The 24497-nt window shown below is 37.7% G+C and overlaps 1 protein-coding gene across 11 annotated transcripts in view; it reads right to left on the bottom strand.

Moving 5' to 3' along the window:
* The window catches only part of ADD3 (adducin 3), a 174405-nt gene that overhangs the window by 76326 nt on the left and 73582 nt on the right, over window positions 1–24497 (bottom strand). For 2 of the 11 annotated variants that reach the window (XM_053583605.1, XM_053583602.1), the window contains exon 2: window positions 3432–3606. The exons of 6 other annotated variants lie outside the window; for them this stretch is intronic. The gene's annotated coding sequence lies outside the window, so the exon portion shown is untranslated. Of the gene's footprint in view, window positions 1–3431; window positions 3607–9453; window positions 9549–13603; window positions 13623–24497 lie in introns of those variants that run through there. 3 more of the 11 variants (XM_053583604.1, XM_053583609.1, XM_053583607.1) reach the window with 3 other exon arrangements.

The following is a 24497-nucleotide window of genomic DNA, read 5'->3' as shown; positions in this document are numbered from 1 at the left end:
ATACCTGACTAAACATCCATTTAAAAAGATAAAAGAAAATTGTCAATTGGCAAGCAGTAGTAAGAAAGTATTTCAAATTTAGTTTTAGGAATAAAAACAATGTTAATTAAGATAAATTACTTCCGCAAAGAATCTACTTGTGATTGTAAAACTGTAACAAAGTAGTTAGATGGAATCATATGTTATTCAAAATATACATAAAGTGGAGAACAGTAAGTTCAAAAATGTCAAGTACATGCTTGCTAAGTCAATACTGTCATTCCAGTATGACCCAAAGATTAATCACATTCACAATCAGACGATGCTGAGGATGTATCTAATTTCTTTCTCCCTAAAGTACTAATACTTGATGTAGGATATTTTGTTGATCCATATTATCTGTTACAAAGAATAGAAGCCAAACAAACTCCTGTACTTAAAGAAAGGGAAAGAGAGGGCAGTGCCTGTAGCTCAGTGAGTAGGGCGCTGGCCCCAAATACCGAGGGTGGTGGGTTCAAACCCAGGCACGGCCAAACTGCAACAAAAAATAGCTGGGCGTTGTGGTGGGCGCCTGTAGTCCCAGCTACTCAGGAGGCTGAGCCAAGAAAATCGCCTAAGTCCAAGAGCTGGAGGTTGCTGTGAGCTGTGACGCCACAGCACTCTACTGAGGGTGACAAAGTGAGACTCCATCTCTTAAAAAAAAAGGGGGGGGGAGAGTAGGGAGGATAGAGGAAGGAAGAGAGGGAGTTGCTTGCTTAGACATTGGCAGGAGTGGAAATAATAAACTGGTAACTTGAAAAAATATTTATTATAATTTGGCCAAACTTACCAATTATAATGGCCACACAAGGAACACAGTTACAAACCTGAAAATACATACAAAAAGTACAGAGGAAGTATACCTTCTCCAAACTCACTAGCATTAGCTGGAACCATTCCCAACATAAATCATTTGGGAAAGTGAATATGAACCTAATTATGTATCTCATATATAAACACAAATCATATATAGAACATAAACATATACATTGTATATATACTCCATGAAATAATCAATAAAACAATCAACCACAGAGGGGCAATCCCTCAAGCATCTTGCAGAAACTAAAACCGCACAGCCTTTGTGCCTTTACTCTCCTACAAAATATGAACCTTCTATATATATTCCCTCAGCCATCATTTGTCTTCAACATAGAGCTTTTGGAAATGGTTTAGGGAGGAAACACACACACACACACACACACACAAAGGAGGATTCCTGTGCCCCTTAAGAGAAAGCTGACAGAGGCTAGTGGATTGATCATTTGAATGTGCTTCTAAGACATTTAGTTTCTGTTATTGAGTTCCCCAGTATCGGTGAAATTTAAAAAACTGAAATCCAGGAAACTATCCAGAACTTGACAGCTCATGATTAATGAGAGGCTTTAGAATAAGAAACTGCTAGAGATTATGATTTTTAAAGAAAGATTCATTGCTCTCAATTTCTGGAGATACCTTAAATCGTTGGCTCTTTATTATTTGGTACACTTTCTGGGCAAAAAATTTCAATTGTTTTTTTTTTTAAAGAAACATCAACTCCTCATACCTCATGAAATAAGTCTATTTAATTATTTGTGCAGCGCTGAGTTGGAAAAATTTAAAGCCCTTACTTTTGACATTTTCTTGAGAGTCATGTTTGAGGTCAAATTCACTCTACCTATTACTGTATACCTATTCTATAAATCTTAGTAAACTTTTGCCGAAGTGAATATCAGAATAAAAGTAATACAGAGGGTGGTGCCTGTGGCTCAAGGAGTAGGGTGCCGGTCCCATATGCCGGAGGTGGTGGGTTCAAACGCAGCCCCGGCCAAACCCCCCCTCCCCCACCAAAAAAAAGTAATATGGAAAACTTAACTCTCCCAAATTCCAATCTTACATATACCCATTTCTCAAGCTAAAATTAGATTTTTAACCAAGAAATTCTAATTCCTCAATCTGAAGAAATGCAAACAATACTATAAAACTTATTAAAGATAAATTGTATTTGCAAAATACTCACCCAAGTGGCTAGTCTAGAATATTGATTTGTTACCATGGATTATATTTCTATGTTTCATTCCTTATGTGGTCATTGTAACTAGTGGGGCAGAGAGGGCTGGAAAGGCACAAAAAATATGAGACGAAGTTCCTTAATTAAAAATTAAAGGAAAAAAAATTAAAGAATACAGGGCACAAGTAAATCCCAACAGTTTATTTTGATCTACTATTTCAGGTATTCTTGCTAAAGACTTTTGGTTATCATAGCTGTAACTTGTAAAATACAGCTACAAAATACACTGTCACTGCAAAGAAGTCTGATTTGAAGGAGGAGTGCCAACCTTGAAATTTTGGCTGGTAAAAGGTATTTCAAGATCATCACAACCTTACCAGTTTTCTTTATGCAAAGTCTGATATTGAGCCATGAAAATGCAGCATATTAAACACAGATAATCGTACTTGAAAATTACTTTTTTTTTTTTTTTTTTTTGAGACAGAGCCTCAAGCTTTAGCCCTGGGTAGAATGCTGTGGCGTTACAGCTCACAGCAACCTCCAACTCCTGGGCTCAAGTGATTCTCCTGCCTCCGCCTTTCTAGTAGCTGGGACTACAGGTGCCCGCCACAACGCCCGGCTCTTTTTTGTTGCAGCCATCATTGTTGTTTGGCTGAAGCCTCAGCTGCTTGAGCCACAGGCGCCGAGCCGAAAATTACTTTCAAAAATATTTTTTGGTCATAACCTACCACTTTAGAAACCTAATAATGGTTTTAAGTGGAAGACTACAAAAAGGTGTTTATCAACGTCAGAAATCTGTTTCATAAAAACAGATTATTTTCAAAAACTAGGTATATCAAATGAATCATCTTTTAGACTGAAAGTCTGATGTTATGTACTGTACTGAGTTGAATGGTGTCTCCGCCTAAAAATTCATGCCCCCAGAACCTCAGAATGTGACCTTATGTGAAAATCGGGTATTTGCAGATGGAATTACAATGAGGTCTCATACTGGATTAGGGTGGGCCCTGGATCCAGTGACTGGTATCTTTTAAAGAGGAGGGTGAGAGAGATTTGGACATAGAGAACAAAGAAGAACAAAGAAGACACACAGGAGAAAAAGGCCACGTGATGATGGAAACAGACGTAGCTACAAGCCCAGGAAAACAGAAGGCTGCTGGCAAATACTGGAAGCTAAGAGAGGCCTGGGGCAGATTTTCCCTCAGAGCCCCCACAAGGAACCGACCCTGTCACACCTTTGATTTTTGGACTTTTGTCCTCAGAAAGAGAATCAATTCCTGTTGTTTTGAACCGCCCAGTTTGTGGTACTTTGTTAACAGCTGTCCTAGGAAACTAATAGATATACTGTTCCAATGGAATTTCCATCCTAGGATTATCTATTTTAGGAAGTATTTTACCATAACAGTATAGATAAATAACATACCTTTGCAGAATCAAAATCAGGTCCTTAGAAATAACAGGTCTTTAGAAATCATCAAAATAGTAACCCAAATAAGACATTTGATACACACAAGAGCAATGCGACACTCATGGTTTCTTCAAAACATGACCTTTGCTTACTATAATGGTAGAGGGAGAATCAATGTTCTCAAGGAAATCTGAAACAAGAAAATATGGATGTTCTTGTCACATCAGATGCTAAACAAAAATTTCTTTGTAAAACTCTATCAAGATACACAATGAATGTCATCCATAAATCAAAAATCACAGTGGGCTCTACTGCTTCCACCATAGCTGAAACATCATTAAGCAATTAGCAGTTATGAAATAGCATAGTCTGATAGAATGGGTTTTACAATTAAGCAGAGGTAGATTTTAATTTTTATTTATTTATTTATTGAAACAGAATCTCATTTTGTTGCCCTGGGTAGGGTGCCGTGGTGTCAAGCTCACAGCAACCTCAAATTCTTGTGCTCAAGTGATCCTCTTGTCTCAGCCTCCCAAGAAGCCACAAGGCCTGGCTATTTTTAAATGGGGATGGGGACTCACTCTAGCTTAGGCTGGTCTTGAACTCCTGAGCTCAGGCAATTCACCGCCTAGGCCTCCCAGAGTGCTAGGATTACTGGCCTGAGCCACTGCGTCTGGTCTCAGAGGTAGATTTTAAAACCTACTTACTTGCTCAGGTTAGTGGGTTTCTTGCACATGTGCACACATGCTGCATTTCTGCCTTTCTCCTCACATAAGGAACCACTAAACCCATACCCTGTGGGTTCACTTAACCCTCACCATAACCCTATGAGAGAGGTAGGTGCTATTATCACCTCCATTTTATAGACATGGAAACAAGCACAAAGAAGTTACCTGTCCAAGGTCACACAAAGACTGTGTGTGGAGCTGAGATATACAATAAGGTAGAACAGCTTTGGAACCTGTGCCCTTAGCCACTACCCTATATGCATCTATTCTCCCCACCTCCACAACAATGTATTAAAATTTTGAGTCATTTCAAATTTAAACCTGTTAAGATCCTCTGGTAAATCATTCCAATTCTTCTCCAGCTTCAAATCAGAGTTCCTACTTCTAATGTGAACTCTTCTGTAAAATACATACAGTAGAATCTCTGTAGGTCGACCATTCCAGGGACGTAACAAACTGGTCAACATACAGAGGTAGCCAACATAGGGAACTAGGCCTAGTGTACGTACTGATATGTACATGTGATGCATGTCCAATCTATGAAAATTAAGTAGGTGGTCAAGAGAAGGAGATGGTCAACTATGGAGGTTCTATTGTATTTTCATAGATTAAATTTTTTATGACGTTTATCTGAACCTAAACACTTACCAAGCATAGGGTTCGACACTCAAAAATCTAGTTAGTACATCAATAATAAATACGTTAAATTCCGTGGTCATTCACAAATTCAATCTTTCATGTAATGTAATGTAAACTACAATTATGAGCTTTAGAAAGGAGGGCCCCTCTGGATCCTGACATTTAGATTATCCATCCCCCATTGTTTCACCTAGAACTGTGTTGAACATTAATTACCATCCAAGTTTGTTGATTCATTTAAAGAGATCTAGACTCTGATAAAGTCCATTCAGCATTGAAAAGTAGGATCTAGTTGATATTAATAAAAATTTTGAAAATGTGTGTATTTTTATGATATCTAATTGAAAAGGGGGAGACTGAGACGTTTTTGACATGAAGAGACAGAGAAGACTAGAAATAATGAGAAGAAAAAGAGACAATAAACCAAATTTTCCTAACCATAGTTGGAAACCAAACTTTTCATAAAAAAGTAAGAAAATCTAAAAGACAACCTAAAGAAGTCAAATATCAAATTCAGGAAAAAAGAGAAAGTGTTAAACTATTTCATCATTATATTGATGGAGGAAAGTTTATAAAAAACAGAAATGCAGATATCAACAACATGAAGAATGTAACATTCATACCTTTGTTACAATAACAGAAGTAAAACATTAATTTATGAATCCAAATAACAACTCTTCCAAGAAATATTGTTTTCCCTGATACTACCTAATTAGAACAAAAGGAGAACATCCTTAGAATATAAAGATGTCAGAGGTTAGAAGGACATAAGATATTATTAAATCTTGCTCCACTCCTTCACTTCTCCATATGAAGAAATGGGTGTGCAAAGAGACAGTGGCTTGCCCATATCCGTCCAATTACTCAATACATTATTACATTAGAATGTGACGCATGAACGGCGGATCATACCATCTGTATATCAGAAAGATCTAAATATGACTGCATTTAAAAAACTCATTTAAGCAAAGGTTTTGATAAGAATCTCATGTCAGAAGCCACTGTACATTAAATAAAATGTTAACTTTTTCTTAAGTCACTTAAGTCTCAAGTTCCAATTTCTTGATTTTAAAAGCTTTGTAGATATGCATTCAGGATTAATAACATACAAAATAGATTTTTTTTGGTGGAGTTATTTTCATAAGAATTTAAAGTAATTTAGACTTTTTTTTTTTTTTAAATAGAATGCTTTTTTCCAAGCTGTCATGGTAATTCACTAGAAAGAGTAAAGTTTATGACTCAGCTTTTTGTGCCCACTCACACATGCCTGAAGTTTCACTTAAATTGCTTATGTCTTTAAATTCAGGCTTGAAGTAGGATTCTAGTTTTCCTGAGGCTCACAAAGAGGAGACTCACAGCTTCCTTCTATAGTGCCTATTTAGCTGGACTTAAGGCCTACATCAAGTACTTTATTGTCGAATAAAAAGCTATCATCTTAGAGCTTAGTGACTTAATAGCTCTCCGGAGTTTGGTAAATATTGTGTGTCTACTTTTGATCTCTATTGTGAAGGAAAGGCTCAGTAGAGTTGTAAAGTGTCATTTTAAACATTTAAAAGGCAGAATGAGTACTACAACCTTTGCAGTCCTTAGTTGCAACTGAGAAACATAGTCACCTGCTATAATTTTCCATAACCTATCCTTAGTTCTTTCCCTAAGGGGAATGGGGAGCCTCCTGGACACCCATCTTTAAGAAATACTTAGGAATCAGCCTGGGGGCTTCCAAAGTTTAGGCTCTTAAAAGGTGGAAAAGGCTTCAAAAGTTCATCCCTCCTAGATTTAGAGGGAAATGGCTCTTGCTAACATAAGCTATCTTTCCTAGTTGCTGCTTTGCTCATCATATTTCTTACACACACAGAGACTCTTTACACCCCCATCTCCATCCATCCAAATATTGATCTGTGCTTTAAAGTCTTTATGTAGAGGCCAGCTCCTTCCATGATGACTTCTCCAATCTCCTCCATCAGAATTAGCACTCTTCTCCAAGCACTCTGTTATAGTTTGTGCTGCCATTAAATTATTTGAGTATGTCTGTCTGTTCCCAGTTAACTGTGTCAACATCTTTTTCCTTTCTTTACTATCCACTTAGAGTTAACTCAGTAAGTTTATTAACTCAGTGAAGTGACTGGGGCTACTGACTTGCAATACTATGTTCTCTGCTTGTCTTAGAATAAACCAGGGCAGAAAATCTCATGCAAACTATGCGTGGTTTGATAAGATTGGCTAAGTACCTGAGATATTTGAGGTGATAATACTGTGATTTGCATATAAAATGTCTTAAGCTGACTGAAAAATAATCACACAAAAAAGCACAAAAGTACAAAAAGAACAATTTAAAAATCGACAATATCATGTTTTGAGACCAGGTAAAAATAGCGCTTCAAAGTATTACTTTCAAACAACCAATGACAAACCCTATTAATCCAACTGATCGGCAAACATTAACTCAAGTGTTAGGCAAAGGGTACCAGGAAACAGAAGGCACGGGTCTGATTCCTACCCGTCAGGACTTTCCAATTTAACCATCTAGTGAACTCAAACATGTCCACATGGAAAGAACACTGACAGTAAAAACCAATTTATAACAACTGTCAAACAAAAGATATGAGATCCCTAATAGTTGTTGAAGATTACTGATAGAGAGAATTCTGGATGAATGTAGTAAAGAAAGACTCCAACGATGAGGTCTGAATTTCTCCACATATAAAATGAGGACGCTTGACTAGATCAACTCTAGGCTCTCTTTTAGCTCTGAAATTTTATTGTGTTTTTATCACATAACTATAGTACTGATTTGATACTAACTGACCACCCATTCAATGGAGTTTTCTTCCTAGTCCTATGACAATAACAAAGCTTTCAAAAGTTGCCAATCTGCAAATGAATAGTATTGCCAAATATATTTTAAACATAAAAAGCCGACACGGAATAGGACATCTCAGAAGAGGGAGAACTTGAGTTTGAGACTTCTTTTTTTATACAAGTTTCATGAAGTGGCTTCCAAAGCAGGCTTATTTGTTTTGAGACATGGTCTTGCTCTGTTGCCCAAACGACAGGGCACTGGCATCACCATAGCTCACTGCAACCTCCAACTCCTGGTTCAAACAATCCTGCCTCACTTCCTGAGTAGCTGGGACTATAGGTGTGCATCATAAAGCCCATCTAATTTTTCTAATTTTTATAGAGAGAAGGTCTCGCTATGTTGCCTACTGCATCCAAGCTGGTCTTGAATTCCTGGCCTTAAGCAATCCTGTGGCTTTGGCCTCCCAATGTGAACCACCATGCCTGGCCGAATCAGGCTTTAAATGACTGTTTTTTTTATATGCAAAAGATGTTTGAAATCATTTAATTTATTCTTGTCTCTCAATGCACAGGAAGTGAATAGAGTAAGCCTGTCAAAGTTCATCGCCATTATTATAACATGTTTTTCTTCTCTGTTCTTTTTAACTGTCATGACTTTACAGTCACTGATAGTCAAATGTATTCTGAAGCCCCAAAGTTGTTTGTTTTTATTTTTTAGAATAATACTCAAAACAAAGCAAATATTGGCTTGGTCATGCTACTTGTTCTAAAACGTTAGTAGCCTGTTGTTCACTGTGGTTGGCTCAACAAGGTAACACATTGAAAACAGCACTTCCTGACAGGGAGTGAGTTCCCACTGTGTGTCATGGGACCATAGCCAAGTGCTGGGCTGCAAAGGAGAAACAGCTGTCCCTTTTGGGATTGCATAACAGACCAGGGTAATGATGAGACCTCCCAACCCCATCCCCCATTTAAAACACCTTTCTGCTTCAGCTCAAACTAGAATCTATTTGACTGATTTTGCTACCATAGAACTGTTTTCCTAAAACAGCTTCAAATAAGTTTTAGACAAAGGTCGTTCAACATCCTGTAGACATCCTGTGTATCCTACCTACAGAGAATTTCCTTAGTTGTAAATGCCACAATAGATGGGGTAATTGGACCAAAAAAGCTATCGGGATGTGTCAGCAAGACAATGGGACCATTTTCAAGCTCAGTTTTATACAAGCAATTGTTTAAAAGTCATGATCTATGAAGCACAACAATTAGAACAGGTTTTTGGATCTCAGATACAATTTAGTGGGCAAAAATTGAGGCTCAATTACTCCAAGCACTACAACATTGTTTATTTCATTTAGAGTTTGATTAGCAAGAAACTGATGTCACTAGCAGACCCACATACAAAAAAGAGTGTGCCTCTATAGTAACTGACACTGCTCTAACAAGACATTAATACCCCCCTTTAAAACACTGAAAATTACCTCTGTTTTCATCTACTTTTACAGACCCAGATTTATAGAACTTTCTCTGCCAAGTTCCAGTCACCACATTAGAAGAGTCCCATGATAGAAAAAATAGGAGTTATATTTTGGTAGATTCTAGAAAAGACCATCTCAGTCACATAGATAGTATCCCCACTATTTAATGCAGTACTTGGCGCCTAGAAGGTGTTTAATACAGTTTGCTAAACAGAACCATATGTCAGACACTTTATATGAAAATTAGCATGGAATACCAGCAATATAATTACCTAGCATTACTTGGATAATAATATCTCAGATTGTAGAAAAGTATACTTATTTAAGGTGTATCAAAGCTTTCTGCCAAGAAACCAGGGTAACCAGCACACAAACATACATAAACTCCCCTACCTCCAGGCCAAGAAAATGTCTTTTTCTCTTCTAGTTATAATTACCCAAATCAAATGTTGAAGTTCTTATACCATTTTGCTTTTAGAACAGCTGTCATTTGACTGAGACTGAAATTGTGAAACAGGTAATGCTAAACATCCTATGAGTGATGTGGCAAAAATTCCTGCTTCTGTTACTTTATAACTTTGCTGTGTAACTTTATAACTTTGCTGGCAGGATAACAGTGTACAGTTCACCCCTAAGGCTGCCTTCCTCAGCACCAAATCAGAAACTTCAGTTATATCAAGTAACATCAATTTTAGCATTTAACAAAACAAGGAGATGGATTAGCAAACTAGAATATGAAAACAATTTAAACAAGAAATCTAAAGCCAAGTTTCAAAGCCCTAGGATTATCTCTGAATGGTTGGAATCATTGAAAATTGTAAGGATCCATTTTAAAAACAAATATCATTCATAATCATAATCATTCATAATCTTCATAATCTCATTCATAATCTCATTCATAATCTTCTTCCTGGAGTATTCAAGCTTGATAAAAAGGATTTGCTTTTACTTCTAGAATGGGTTTTACACTTTTGAAATAATTTTTTAGAAAATAATTTAGGTAAAATAGAATATTATGACTTTCCTTTTTTACATGTATAAACTTTCAAAAGCTTAGCCATAAGGTAGGTCAAATAAATTACAGACCACAAAATATATACCAGAAAAATGGTATTATACAGCTTAAATCAATATTCCGACAAAAAAAAAAAAAACTACATAAATATTAAAGTTGGAAGGGCCATTAAAAGTCATCTATGTCAACCTCTCATGTTACAGATGGTAAAACTGAGAATCTAGGAGGTTAGGTGACCTGCCCATAATCCCATACCCAAATTACCTGAGTTTGAACCCAATGTTCTTTCACTATCTTGCTGGCTCCTTTCCAAGACAGTTTGTACCCACTCATGATGAATGAGATAGTGTGGCTTACTCTCTCAAGATCCTAGTCTGACAAAGAGAAGATGGTGAAGGGTTTCTCCATTCCCACATAGCACTAGTGTACCTTCCCTATACCACCAGAATTCTGAGTTCTGTTCCCAAATGGAGGTAGAAAAAAGATAGCATAAGTACATCTGATAGAGGAGAGATAAGAACAAGTTTTAAAATAACCCAGATATCCACCAAAAGATAAATAACCAAATTAGAGCATACATATCTGTACATCAAAGTATATTACTCATTCTCAAAAAAAATGAGATAGATGGCCAGGCAAGGTGGCTCATGCCTGTAATCCTACCACTTTTGAGAGGCCAAGGCAGGAAGATTCCTTGATCTCAGGAGTTTGCAATTAGCCCGAGCCAGAATGGACCCCCAATCTCTCATAAAACTAGAAAAATTAGCTAGGTGTTGTGGTGGGAACCTGCAGTTCCAGCTACTCAGAAGGCTGAGGCAGGAGAATTGCTTGAGCCCAGGAGTGTGAGGCTGCTGTGAGCTAGGCTGATGCACCATACTCTAGCCTGGGTGACAGAGTGAGACTCTCTTTAAAAAAAAAAAATGAAGTAGATACGTGTACATAATGGTATGTGTAGTATAATTTTATATGGATTAAAAAAGATGTCCAGGTATACATACATATATAAACACACACATTCATAGACATTTTCTGGAAAAATAAACTCCTCTCTGAGAGGAGAGATTAGATGGGAAAGATAAGTTTGTCATATGATGCTTTGTATTATTTCATCCTTTTTATCACCTGCATAATTTTAGATAAAATTAATACATTTATAAAGTACATTAAAGCAGAAAAAGAACTTCTGTAGAGCCCCTGGAGACAACTCTCTAGTGACACAGATGAAGAAGGGGTTTATCAATAGTAATCTGACACTCTAGATGGACATGGCACATTATACCTAATTCTTTAGAAAAGACTTCCCAACTCTTTTCATCCCATGGTATGTGTATTAGTTGTCACTAATAGGGCATGCATAGATAAGATAAAATTGATTGTGGAGCAGAGATAAAAGGGCTTAGTAAAAAATTTTCACTCCCTTTTCTTTATATTATGTAATTATTGCAAGAGATAAGATGGAGTATTATTGGAGATATTAACCATTGATTTTCTATAAAGTTCCAAATAAAAATCTTATTTCAATATTTAACAGTAAACTGATTGGCAAGCTTTGCTGTGGCACAATTATAAAGTCTGAATTTAACTGCCTTCTCCTATGAGTATCCAAAGGTACTAGTAGGTATCACTTAGGTCAGTGGACTGAAACCACTTTTAAAAATGAAACAGAATAGAAAATAGCAGTGTTTTCTGTGCTGTAAAAGATTTCAGAGATTTAAGTGGTACGTACCTGTATGTTACATGTGTGCCAAGATTGGGTCATGATGCAAAGTACATGGAGAAAAAGTTTGAATGCCATTTACCCCAGGCCACACAACTAGTAATGGTACACAGAGTAGGTAATGCTTAAGAAATTGTCTACACAACACTTGTGTCTAGTTTCAACTTGAAAATTAATTTTCTTGGTGATATGATTTACACAGCTAGTTCTACTCAGATACTATGAAGCAAATTTCTAAAATTCTTTTTTTTCCTTTTCTTAAGTCATATACATATAAATCATGAATACATTTATGCATTTGTGGGGTACAATGTGTTGATTTTTTATACAATTTGGAATGCTTACATCAAACTAATATAGCTTTCGCCTCATTTACTTGATTATTGTGTTAATACATTTATGTTCTATACTTGATAGATCTGACTTGTACCCTTGCAATATGCTCCATAGGAGTGATCTCACTGCATACACTATTTAAAGTAAAGCTTTAGTTTTCAAGTCAGTTATTTAAAAAATGATTCTTGTTTAACAGCTAACCATTTTTTTTTCTCAATTCTCAGTACATGCCCTTTAGTATTTTTGTAAAAGGCACATCTTTACAAAGAAAGTTGGGGTACTATAAGCTGGAGAAGATCTTGGAAAGCTAACCCAAATTCTTAATTTTATAGGTAAAGAAACTAATGTCCAAAGAAACAAAACAGTCTGTTGATTCCTAGGCTAGTGCTTTTTTCTATGATACCATGCTTGTACTTTATACTTATATCCTTGTGACGTTAAAAGATGGCTAAATACAATTACTACCAAGTTACAAAGGAGGAAGCTGAAGCAAACAGATGCTAGGAAGTCTAAGTTCAAAAGAAATGACACAATGTCACCCCTGCAAGCTTTACAAGAATTTGCCATTTACATGTTCAGCTTTGGTTTCAACTGAAGCAGATTGTTCAATTTGCTTGCACAGAATGGGTGTGTATACCCCAAAGAGTAGACAATGAATACGCACTAGAGGAAAACAACAGTCAGTACAGACACCACAAAGCACAGCTTCCTTCTACGTGCCCAATTCAGTCAGTGAATAATTCAATCAGGCATTTAAAACTCAGTGGCAAACAGAACCCCAATATGTGAAGGGGGCGGGGGGAGGTCAGACATACCCCATTTTGCAAAGAAAAAATTGCTGAACATTGACTGTACAAAGCAACAATAATTCTCCTATACTTCAACTTACCATTCATGTCACAAACTCTAGAAAGAACATTGAGGCATGGAACTGACAGGGCATGGAACAGAACTCTGAGCTGCAGCCTGCCCCAACTCTTCTGACAAATCCCCAACAGCAACAGGACAAAGCATCATTATTACAGAAATGAAAGGCTCTTTAGAGACTGCCTTTTTTTTTTAATTCAATGAACCCACTCTTACACACAAAGTTCATGCCACGATGTCTCGAAACACAGTATTGGCAGATTATGCTATTAATGAGTCCAATAAATTCAGTATAAAACACTACTGTGAACATTTTTATGTTAATTAGCACATTTTAGAGACTGCCAGTATTTCCTATTATTTAAAAACAGTTGCCATCTCCCAAACAGTTCAAAACAATAATAATTCTGTAAACTGTTTAAGGGGGAAAAAAGCAAACAAGTGAATTAAAAGAAAAAAAATTTAGTTGAATGATAAAGCCACAGGCTCCTCCCAAACTAGAATATTGCATGTTACGAGCAGCTGGCCCCAAATTAACCATCTATCCTATCTATGCTTCTCCCAAAACTGTAAGCTATCAGTATTATAATACACAATCTATTACTTACAAAAAAAATGAAGCTGTACATTTCTCAAAGCTGGTTTTTGTGTAGCAATTCTGATGCAATGCTGCCCTAAAAATGAACTTTGTTTTAAACGCAAGATAACTACACTCAGTGTGGTTAAAGCAAGGGTGGAGCCCACTGTGGGGAAGTAACACACCCAGAAAGGCTTCAGTGACAGCAAACTGCATATTAAAATTGCCACATTTTTCAGAGCCTCAGTCACAATTAATTGGTTAATCCTTCTCAAAAAACATAGGAGAAAAGTTCATGTTTGTAGATTAGCCTTCCTACCTTGAAGTGAACTATAGACTCGTTTTGTCTTCATGAAGGAAGTGAAGACAAAATGTGAGACAGATGAGGACAGCTCAACCGACAGGACAGAACATCAGGTGGAAGTGACCACTATAAAGGAAGTCCAACCAGGCCAACATCTAAGTTTAGAAACAGCAGCTTTTACATATCTCAAGGTGTCAGCGGCATTGTTTATTCTAAAACATTACTTTGGCCTATTTGCAGAGGACCCGAGTATGAACACAAATTTTCTACTTTCTCTCCTCACCAATGTTCTAGGTCTCCTAGCAACGCAGAAACAATAAAAACATTTTATTATCAACTACCAAGAGCTGCCTTCTAAAACAATGGATATCATTTTTGAATTTGCTTTGGTAGGACTGAAACAGACATATAAAAGGTAAAGTTATTTTAATAAAAATCACTAATAAGTAATACTGTACTTCAAAGAATTTTGTGAACACCCACTTTTTCAAATAATTTCATAAGAACTTTAATTGAAAATGTTTCTAAAAGAGAAATATATATTGTCTAAAAATCTTTAATTAGGTCTAAAATAATCCATTAGTTACTGAAACTATTACCAAACATCTGATTCCTATTCAAAGTGATTTTAGTCAATACTTTCTGAATATGCACATTCAGAAACACAACCACTAGTTTTTTAATTAAATTCCTATAAATCATGATTTGAAAAATAAGTTTCTCCAAGTAAAATATCCAAGCATATAAAAAATAAACTACAGACTGCTTACATAGAATTTTAAATGAACAATGGAAAAGGCTTTGAAAGAAGACCAGGAAAATATTATTTTTAATGATGCATGTTGTCACATTACCCTAGCCAACTGCTACCCCCTCACTTTGGAACAATAAATCAGCCTGGAGTACTGAACATTTCAATATTGTGAGAGATGGCCTAGAACACCCTCTCTCACCATCCTGGGGCTGGGGTGCTGACTGATCCAGCCTTTGTTGAATTGATGATGGGGTCCTTCTTGCTGTATGATAATGAACCACTCCAAAATACTCCTCTAATAGTGCGAGTGGCTGATTAAAAAATCCCAACCAGGTGATTATGAATCACCTGCTTCCACTCCTTGCTCTTCTTCAACTTACCCCCAAACTGAACAACGCAAAGGTAACAGTTGTTTATTATATTAGAAGAATCTCATCGTGATACTTTTTGGATTTGCACTGCTGGAAATGACTGTTTTCAAGTCAGACCTCACTTTCACAGCTGCAAAGGAAATGACAAGAGAAGAAAAACATAGCCAATATATATCAGCTATTAATTCCATCCACAACTGCCCAGCTGTTTGTGCATGGAAGAATCAGTCTGTTTCCTTTTGGGGCTTTCACCACTGAAAATTGATACTGCACATTCAGAGACACAAGCAGTTTGTAACATGTCAGGAATGTGCGCGAGATCACACAGAGTTGAAGAGACAAAATGAAATCCAGATCTACTTCTCTTGGGACTTGCCAGTATAATTTCACAGCTTAAAAAAAAAAAAAAAGGATAAAAATATCCTAATCACAGAGAGCAAAATATATGAAAAATATTCTCCCTTCTGAATATCACTCTTCCCATAAAGAGGAAAATCTGCCAGTGATATCAAATTTAGTATCAAGAGTAGATGCTCTTGATTTATTGGCATAGACAAGGTGTGACATTCTTAGGAATCCACATGCTCCCAGTGTGTTACACTCCGCCAATACATTTTGGACTACATAGCTACTTGCCCGATGTGTAGTTAGTCCCTTTAAAAATTCCTTATAAATGTGAGAGTTGTTGGGAACTAATGCTTTCACCATAGTTATGCAGAAAAGCAGGTTTTTCATGGTTAGTCCAGACCTTTCCTGGCATTCACATATGCCTGCCTCTTTTAGGGATTCATGTAAATTTATAGATCCAATTTTCAAGCAATCAAATTTCTCTTTCCCTCATAATAACTCAGTTTTGTAGGATTTAAAGAATATTCTCTCCTCAGCATCAGCAATTTAACAGCTACAGTACAGGCTTATTCCTGCCCTAGCACTCCAATTTTATTTCAAATATTAGCTTTACTTAAATTTTGTAAAATGTCATTTTATTATACTGCATTCTCAATACGTAGAATGACTTGTGATTACTTTTATGAAAGTTAAAGAGAAAGACAGCATTTTTAGAACAAAATAATTCAAAACATACTTTAGCTTTCTTTTCTTTTAAACAGGAAACTAGGTATCTCCATGATTGAATTCATTGTCCTACAGGCCTTTCCCTTCCCTTTTTGCCCACCAATCAAAGTCAGCTGCTCAAGAGTTCACACACTCCCAAGGCCTGCACATTCTCAAACATGGATGGGACAATCCATGGATGGGACAATCATTCTGGGTGCCACTAAGGTCTGGGGCTTTAACCAATGAAGAGAAGACAAGCTGTCTATTCCAAATACAAGAGGGGGAAAGAAACATTCCATAAGCTTCCAAACTAAGATGCTCTGAAGTGTCAGAACTCAAACCAGCACAATGAGAAGTTGTCTCCAACTAAAGTGCTATGAATCCTGAAGGCACAAAGTTTGATTTGCTAAAAAAAAAAAAGCATCTCAAATACATGGTAGACTGAAAATAAAGCACAATTTTTGTTTGTTTTTTGTTGAGACAGAGTCTCACTATGTCACCCTTGGTAGAGTGTCGTGGAGTCACAGTTCACTGCAACCTCCAACTCTTGGGCTTAAGCGATTCTCTTGCCTCAGCCTCCCAAGTAGCTGGGACTACAGGCACCTGTTACAACGCCTGGCTACTTTTTGTTGCAACTATCGTTGTTTAGCTGCCCTGGGCTGGGTTCGAACCCGCCACCCCCAGGGTATGTGGCTGGCGCTGTAACCACTGCGCTAAGGGTTTTTAAAAAAGGGTTTTCCCTTTTAAATACATATTGTCTGGCCAAGGACATAGCCGGGATGGGAGGTGGGAGGAGGGAAGTTTAATCTCTATCTGATAGTGACTCTAACTTCTAGAAATGTGGTATAGCTATTAGTGACTTAAAACAGCCACAGAAAAGAGCTTTCCTTGGGAAGCTTCAACTCTGTGGGACATACGTTCTAGCTTTAAATGTCTAAGCTAAGGGAAAAAACTTCCCCACCTACGAGGTTGGCTAAAGAAAGAAAAGGTCTGCCTGAGCTGTTTAAATCGGGTTACTTAAACTCATGATGATTAGTCTAAGTAAAGCCCAGGGAGGCATTAACAAAAAACCCTTCAAGGAGGAGGTCATGGATATAAAACTGTCAACTCATTTTACAAGTGCATTACCCCCAACAAATTATTATAGTTGTTTTTAAACATTTATATATTATTACATTGTTACAAAAATTTCAAACATACAGCAAATTTGAAGGAATTCCACAATGAACACCATATAAACATTACCCAGATGACTATAATGTACTCTTATACTCGGCTTTGTCAAATGTCTCTTCATCTATCCCTCTATCCATCTATTAGTCTATCGTATTCTAATGCATTTAAGAGTAATCTGCAGACTGTACTTCTCAAATACTTCAACATGCCTATCATTAACTAGCGTTCAATATTTGCTTCCAGATTTCTTTTCAATGTGAAATGTATGGTGAGGTGCACAAATCTAAGTGTAACCCAAACTTATATCAAGATATAGGATATCACTTTCACCCCAGAAAGTTCCCTCATGCCCCTTCCTAGGCAATTCTTACGCCTACTCCCCAAACTATTTTGATTTTTAAATACATTCAAATACTTAGGCCTTTGCCATCTCTGTATTAGAACATTCCCCACTAACTTGTACTTGGTCACAATGTGACCAATTGAATGACAACTGGCAGATATAAACAAAATAGATGGGAGGTGCCCACGAAGAGATCAAACAAAAGAGATGGGAGGAGCCTACGAAGAGATCAAACAAAATAGATGGGAGGAGCCTATGAAGAGATCGTAAAGCTAAAAGCAAACGTAGATTCATCTACTTCAACCACTCAACTTCTTGGGTGAGAGAAACGAATCTCAACAAGTCTTAGCTGCCTGTGGCAGTCAGCTAATTGGCAACATAGTGGCAGGGCCTACTCTAGTTCTCAGCAGCATCTCTGTGCTTCATTTTAAGATGAGCGGAGCAGAAGCTTTGGAAATATGCTGGCTCAGAGGAAGAGCTCTCCCACTTACTGTATCTTAAACAAGTTTTTTAAATTTTGGTTTCAATTTTCTAAACTCCTTTGAGCCTCAGTGTCCTCATCTATAAAATAAGGAAAATCTTAACTCACTAAATTGTCCAGATTAAAAGAGAGAACCTTGGGAAAGTGCCTGGCATGTAGTTAAGTGATCAAAGGAAGGAAATACAGGAAATGGAGAGGAAATTGACTGTAGGAGGCACATTCACATGTTCTTTTTTTTGAGACAGAGCTTCAAGCTATCACCTTGGGTAGAGTGCAGTGGCGTCACAGCTCACAGCAACCTCAAACTCCTGGGCTTAAGCAATTCTCTTGCCTCAGCCTCCCAAGTAGCTGGGATTATAGGCCCAGCCATTTTTTTGGTTGTAGTTGTCATTGTTTGGCAGGCCCAGGCCAGATTCGAACCCACCAAGCTCATGTATGCGGCTGGCTCCTCAGCCACTTGAGCTACAGGTGCCACCATTTACATGTTGTTTTCTAAGCGTGTGTGTGATCTTCACATTTGTTTCTCATTTTGTATACACAGAAAAAAATAATGCAGAACTCTATTCATTATTAAGGCAGGCAATAATGAAATTATGCCTGGAAAAAAGATACTTGCTCTATGTCTTCTTGCTATGATGGAACTGGAGTGGTAGCAGGAAGGAAGCACAGCTTTGGGCTTTAACCACTTGGGCCTTATACACTGCACTTACCCATCTCTGTATGAACAGCTCCCACTGCCTCGTATGCTCTTCCTTCTATCCACCAAGAATTCAGGCCTAGTTAAAAATCTAACATACTTTCCTGATCTACTCAGAACAAATGTAAAGCTCTTTCATCTGTGTTTCCCTAATTCTGTCTGAATAATCGCCTTACAGAACTTCACACACACACACACACACACACTAACTGGCTACTTCCCTGGGTCCCTCCACTCAGTTGGGAGCACTTTCATAACCCAACCCTAGCACAGAGCCTATCCCACTGAAACCATCCATATAGGTCTGCTGAATGGATACAACTGGGTAATGGGTATTCAGTTATGATCAAAGTAGAAATAAAAAGACAAAACAAAAAACTTATGGCTAAACATGCACCAAAAAGGAAAGCAAAGTGCCAGAAGAAATGGAGGGCCAAGGACATGATCACAGGGCATAGTAAAAGGCGCAGAATGTTAAAGAAATTAAAAACCAATGTTGCAAACTTTTGTTTCCTCAGAGAAGTGACTGCTGCTAAGTAGTTAAAGTGCCACTGGAATAATTCAGACTGTTATGCACTTTATATACTTATTCCACATACTTCCCACAACAACTCTATCAGGCAGGAACTCTCATCATACCTCTTTTACAGATGAGAAAACTAAAACTCAAGGGGGTGAAGCAAATAAGGTCATACAACTAGTGGCAATGGAGGTAAGCAGAGAAGCGGTCTTTTCATCACAAATGACTTTCATAATAGGCAGTTTTTGCATGCAGTATGGGAGCACTGGGTTAAAGAAAAACCAGACAGTTGTGGGAAAACTAAGTACCCTGTTTCTCCGAAAATAAGACAGTGTCTTATTTTAAGGTGTGCTCCCAAAGACGCGCTAGGTCTTATTTTCAGGGAACGTCTTATCGTTCCTGTAAGTAGGTCTTATTTTCGGAGGATGTCTTATTTTGGGGAAAACAGGGTAGTACAAGAGATTCACCTGAGGGAGCAAAACTCAAGGGCAGAAAAATAAAGGCATGAACAAAAAGCAAACCAAAGCCAAGTTGATAAGAGCTGTGTGAGTCCTAGGCAGAAGTTAACTTCACGGAAGTGTCTGTCATCCCAGAGTTACAAAGACTAAGGCAGAGATGTTTCTAGAACTGTAGGAAGGCTCAAGAGTAGCTTTCATTCTCTCACAGATTTTCTTTTCCAAATCAACTGTTCTCAGAAGTGTTAACACAGGCTCCATGCTTGTAGCTCAAGTAGCTAAGGTGCTATTCACTTGCACCAAAGCTGGTGTGTTTGGAAAAAAAAAAAAAAAAAAAGAAGAAGTATTAACACAACACGGATAACTACTTGATAAAAATGCTGACCATAGTGTCCATGCTTGAGAAGATAATGAGAGTCTCTCAAAGTTAGTGAAATGTAACTCTTGTCTGCAGGCATCTCTGGCTATTATACATTCTATAATTTCCATTTGAGGAATGCCCTGAATTTAACTACCTTGTAAAAATGGATTTATGAAGGAAAGCCTTCTATCAGCCTTCAGGGAAAAATTTAAAGCCTCAAATGTCACAACCTTCTGGCATGCCTCAAACATGCCACTTCTTATAAAGACAGCTGTCCCTGATATATCTCTCATGGTACTGTGACCAACTTGAGGGCAGGGCAGCTCAAGACCTAGCTCACACCTGTGATCCCAACACTTTGGAAGACCCACATGGGAGAACCACTTGAGCCCAGTTCAAGATCAGCCTGGGCAACACTGTGAGACTCCATGTCTACAAAATAAAAAATTATAGAGACCCCATCTCTATAAATTTAAGACACAAAACAATAAAAATTCTAGAAGAGAATGTGGGGAAAACACTTCAAGCTATTGGCCTGGGAAAAAAGTTTATGAGGAAGACCCCCTAGCAACACCAAAAATCAATAACTGGGACTCTATCAAGCTAAAAAGCTTTTGCACAGGTAAGAGTACCACAAACAAAGCAAACAGAAAGCCTTCAGAATGGGAGACGATTTTTGCATGTTATGAATCAGACAAAGGCCTGATAACTAGAATCTACAGAGAATTCCATAAGAAAAGTGCAAACAACCCACTCTATAAGTGGGCAAGTGATTTGAACAGAAACTTCTCTAAGGATAACAGACACATGAAAAAATGCTCATCATCTTTAATCATCAGAGAAATGCAAATCAAAACCACTCTAGGATATCACTTAACCACAGCAAGATTAGCCCACATTACAAAGTCCCAAAACACCAGATGCTGGCATGGATGTGGAGAGAAGGGAACACTTCTACACTGCAGGTGGGATTGCAAACTAATACAGACTTTTTGGAGAGAAGTATGGAGAATCCTCAAAGTTCTAAAAGTAGACCTTCCATTTGAGCCTGCAATCCCATTACTAGCTATCTACCCAAAAGAATATAAATCATTTTACCACAAAGACATTTGCACTAGAATGTTTATTGCAGCTCAATTCATAATTGCAAAGTCGTGGAAGCAAACTCAGTGCCCATCAACCCATGAATGGATCAACGAACTGTGGTCTATGTTTACAATGGAATATTATTCAACCATTAAAAAAGACAGGGACTTCACATCTTTTACATTTACCTGGATGTAGCTGAAATACATTCTTCTTAGTAAAGTATCACAAAAATGGAAAATAAATGTCCAATGTACTGTGTACTAATTTGAAATCAATATATAAACAATTACATGTTTCTAAGAACAATAAAATACCAATACAGTCCAGTTCTGGGGTAGAGGGAAGCAGGAGGAGGGTGGGAGGAGGGCGTATGGCAGAAGGGAGGGCACGAGGCGGGATCTCACCTAACGTGCACATTGTGAGGGTGTATAACACACCCCAGGGTGAGGGGTTCTTCTATAAATGGAACTTTGCCCTGGAAATGAGAACAATGTAACCTAAAAATTGTACCCTCATATTAATTTGAATAAAGTTAAAAAAAAATCATGAGTGCTAAGTGAATACTGTCCTTTACCTATTTAATACTTGATCGATGGTTATTTATTAAAAGCGGCAATCCAGGATTTACAGAAGAAGTTACAGAACGGGCAAGCTTGGGGAGAAGTGAACTAGGGTTAATGTTTAAAATAAGTTTTTTCCTGGCTACAGAAATGCATACAACAGAATCTACAACAGCTAACAAATTAAGCCTATTAACCTAAGGTTGAAACTCAGTAATCATTAATTCTAAAGATTAGGCACGATCCTCATTTAAAACAAAAAGTCAGCCAGACTGGTGAGGTTGTATTATACCTGAAGGTTGCCAAACTTGAAGCAGACACACAAAATATGGTTTGACCTTATCCAAGGCACAATACTTCTACAATGTATTTTATTAACCACGTCTTAGATGAAGACAAAGACTACATGAAAAAAAAAAACACAAACTAAAAAGTGAAGTGTAAATATGGACGGGCTATTGAAAGACCTGTAGTGGTGAATAATTTCTGCTTTGTGGAAAAAGCCCCAAACAATGAAAATAGGTAAAAATAAAATGTAATATAGGTATAATATATGACACATTCAATTTCTTGTTTTTATTTTCTAAATCTTTGAGGTATAATTTTTACTTTTATTTGTGGTGAGAATGCTTACCATGATGATCTATCTTCTTTTCAGTGTACAATGCATTGTTGATTACAGGTAAAAGTTATACAGTAGATGTCTAGAACTTATCCATTTTGCTTGAGTGAAACCCTCTCCTTTTTATTGTTAAAAATATTACTTTTGCTTTGATCTGTTTCATAAGTATATAGGGACTATAAAGGCTTTTTTAAATCGTTGACTTTAAAATTTCTTTACGAGGCTCAGTGCCTGTAGTTCAAGTGGCTGGGGGGGGCCAGCCACATACACCAGAGCTGGTAGGTTTGAATCCAGCCCAGGCCTGCCAAACAACAATGACAACTACAACCAAAAAATAGCTGGGCATTGTGGCGGGCTCCTGTGGTCTCAGCTACTTGGGAGGCTGAGGCAAAAGAATCACTTAAGCCCAAGAGTTGGAGGTTGCTGTGAGCTGTGATGCCATAGCACTCTATCCAGGGCGACAGCTTGAGACTCTGTCTCAAAAAATAAATAAATAAATAAAAATTTAAAAAAATGTTTTCTTTACTTAAAAAAACATTTTTAGGGCAGCGCCTGTGGCTCAGTGAGCAGGGCGCCGGCCCCATATGCCGAGGGTGGCGGGTTCAAACCCAGCCCCGGCCAAAACTGCAACAACAACAACAAAAAAAATAGCCGGGCGTTGTGGCGGGCGCCTGTAGTCCCAGCTACTCAGGAGGCTGAGGCAAGAGAATTGCCTAAGCCCAGGAGTTGGAGGTTGCTCTGAGCTGTGTGATGCCACGGCACTCTACCGAGGGCAATAAAGTGAAACTCTGTCTCTACAAAAAAAAAAAAAAAAAAAATTTTACATTTCGAAGTGTAAATGTAAAAGCCATACCTCCAATTTTTTTTTTTTTGGCCAGGGCTGGGCTTGAACCCACCACCTCAGGTATATGGGGCCAGAGGCCACCCAACCTCTAATATTTTTTAATTTTGGAAAACTTAAGTGTTATTTAGAAATGGTGTTTCTCAAGATTTTCCTCTAAATACAAATTCAAGTGCTTAGTCTCAAAAATTGTTACCAATTATGCAGAATGGCCAAGCTGAACAAAGTCACATGACTTACCAGCCTACTAACAATCCCTCTCCTTCTCTCAAGGGTGTCCAACCTTTTTTTCCCCTTCAGCCATGTATCAGAAGAAGAGTTGTCTCGGGCAACACATTAAATGTGCAAACACTAAAGAAAGCTGATTAGCAAAAAGGAGGTCCCTGCATACTTTCCATAGAATCTGACACCCCAGATAAGCAAAAAACAAATGTCTTCACAAAATCAGCACTGGGCCCTCAGGCTGCAGTCTAGACCTTAGAGCTTGTGCTGTTATCCACAACAGCCAAAACCCCTTCTCTAAAACTAATTCTTTAAAGGTCCTCAAAGTCTAACATAAGCTATTTCCAAGGCAGGGAAGAGATAAGTTTAGACATTTTCTCCCCTTCTTTATCCCTCAACTCCTGCACAACTCCACCTATCTTCAGTGGACGTATCTTAATATGTTTGTTTTCCATTTGATGGTTGGTAGATTTGCCATCTACTCAGAAAAACCGGTAGCATGATAGAAGGTATAGCTAAAACAAAAACTGGCCTGTAAATATATCTCCTTTGTATTTTAGAGGCACTTCAGTATATTGTGTCATACATTCTGCCCCCAAATATTACTAAAGTTAGAGAGTATCAACCTATTCTATATCTATACTGATCTTATAATCTACTCTGATTCTAAATTTTTAAAATTTAGATTATAAATTTAGAATATATTTAAATTCTAAGTTGCTAAATAAATTCAAATTTTTCTTTTCTACTATTTTCTGCTTGGGCGCCGGCCCCATATGCCGAGGGTGGTGGGTTCAAACCCAGCCCTGGCCAAACTGCAACAAAAAAATAGCTGGGCGTTGTGGCGGGCGCCTGTAGTCCCAGCTGCTCGGGAGGCTGAGGCAAGAGAATCGTGTAAGCCCAAGAGTTAGAGGTTGCTGTGAGCCGTGTGACGCCACGGCACTCTACCTGAGGGTGGTACAGTAAGACTCTGTCTCTACAAAAAAAAAACCTTATTATTAACAACTCATTCCACAACTATTAGGTGCTACAATTGAACTGGCAGTTCTCCACAGTGCAAAAAAAAAAAAAAA

The sequence above is a fragment of the Nycticebus coucang genome, chromosome 3 (genome assembly GCF_027406575.1).
Source record: "Nycticebus coucang isolate mNycCou1 chromosome 3, mNycCou1.pri, whole genome shotgun sequence".
NCBI lineage: Eukaryota > Metazoa > Chordata > Mammalia > Primates > Lorisidae > Nycticebus > Nycticebus coucang.
Note: the sequence above shows the minus strand (reverse complement) of the source record. Positions and strands in the feature narration are given on the sequence as shown.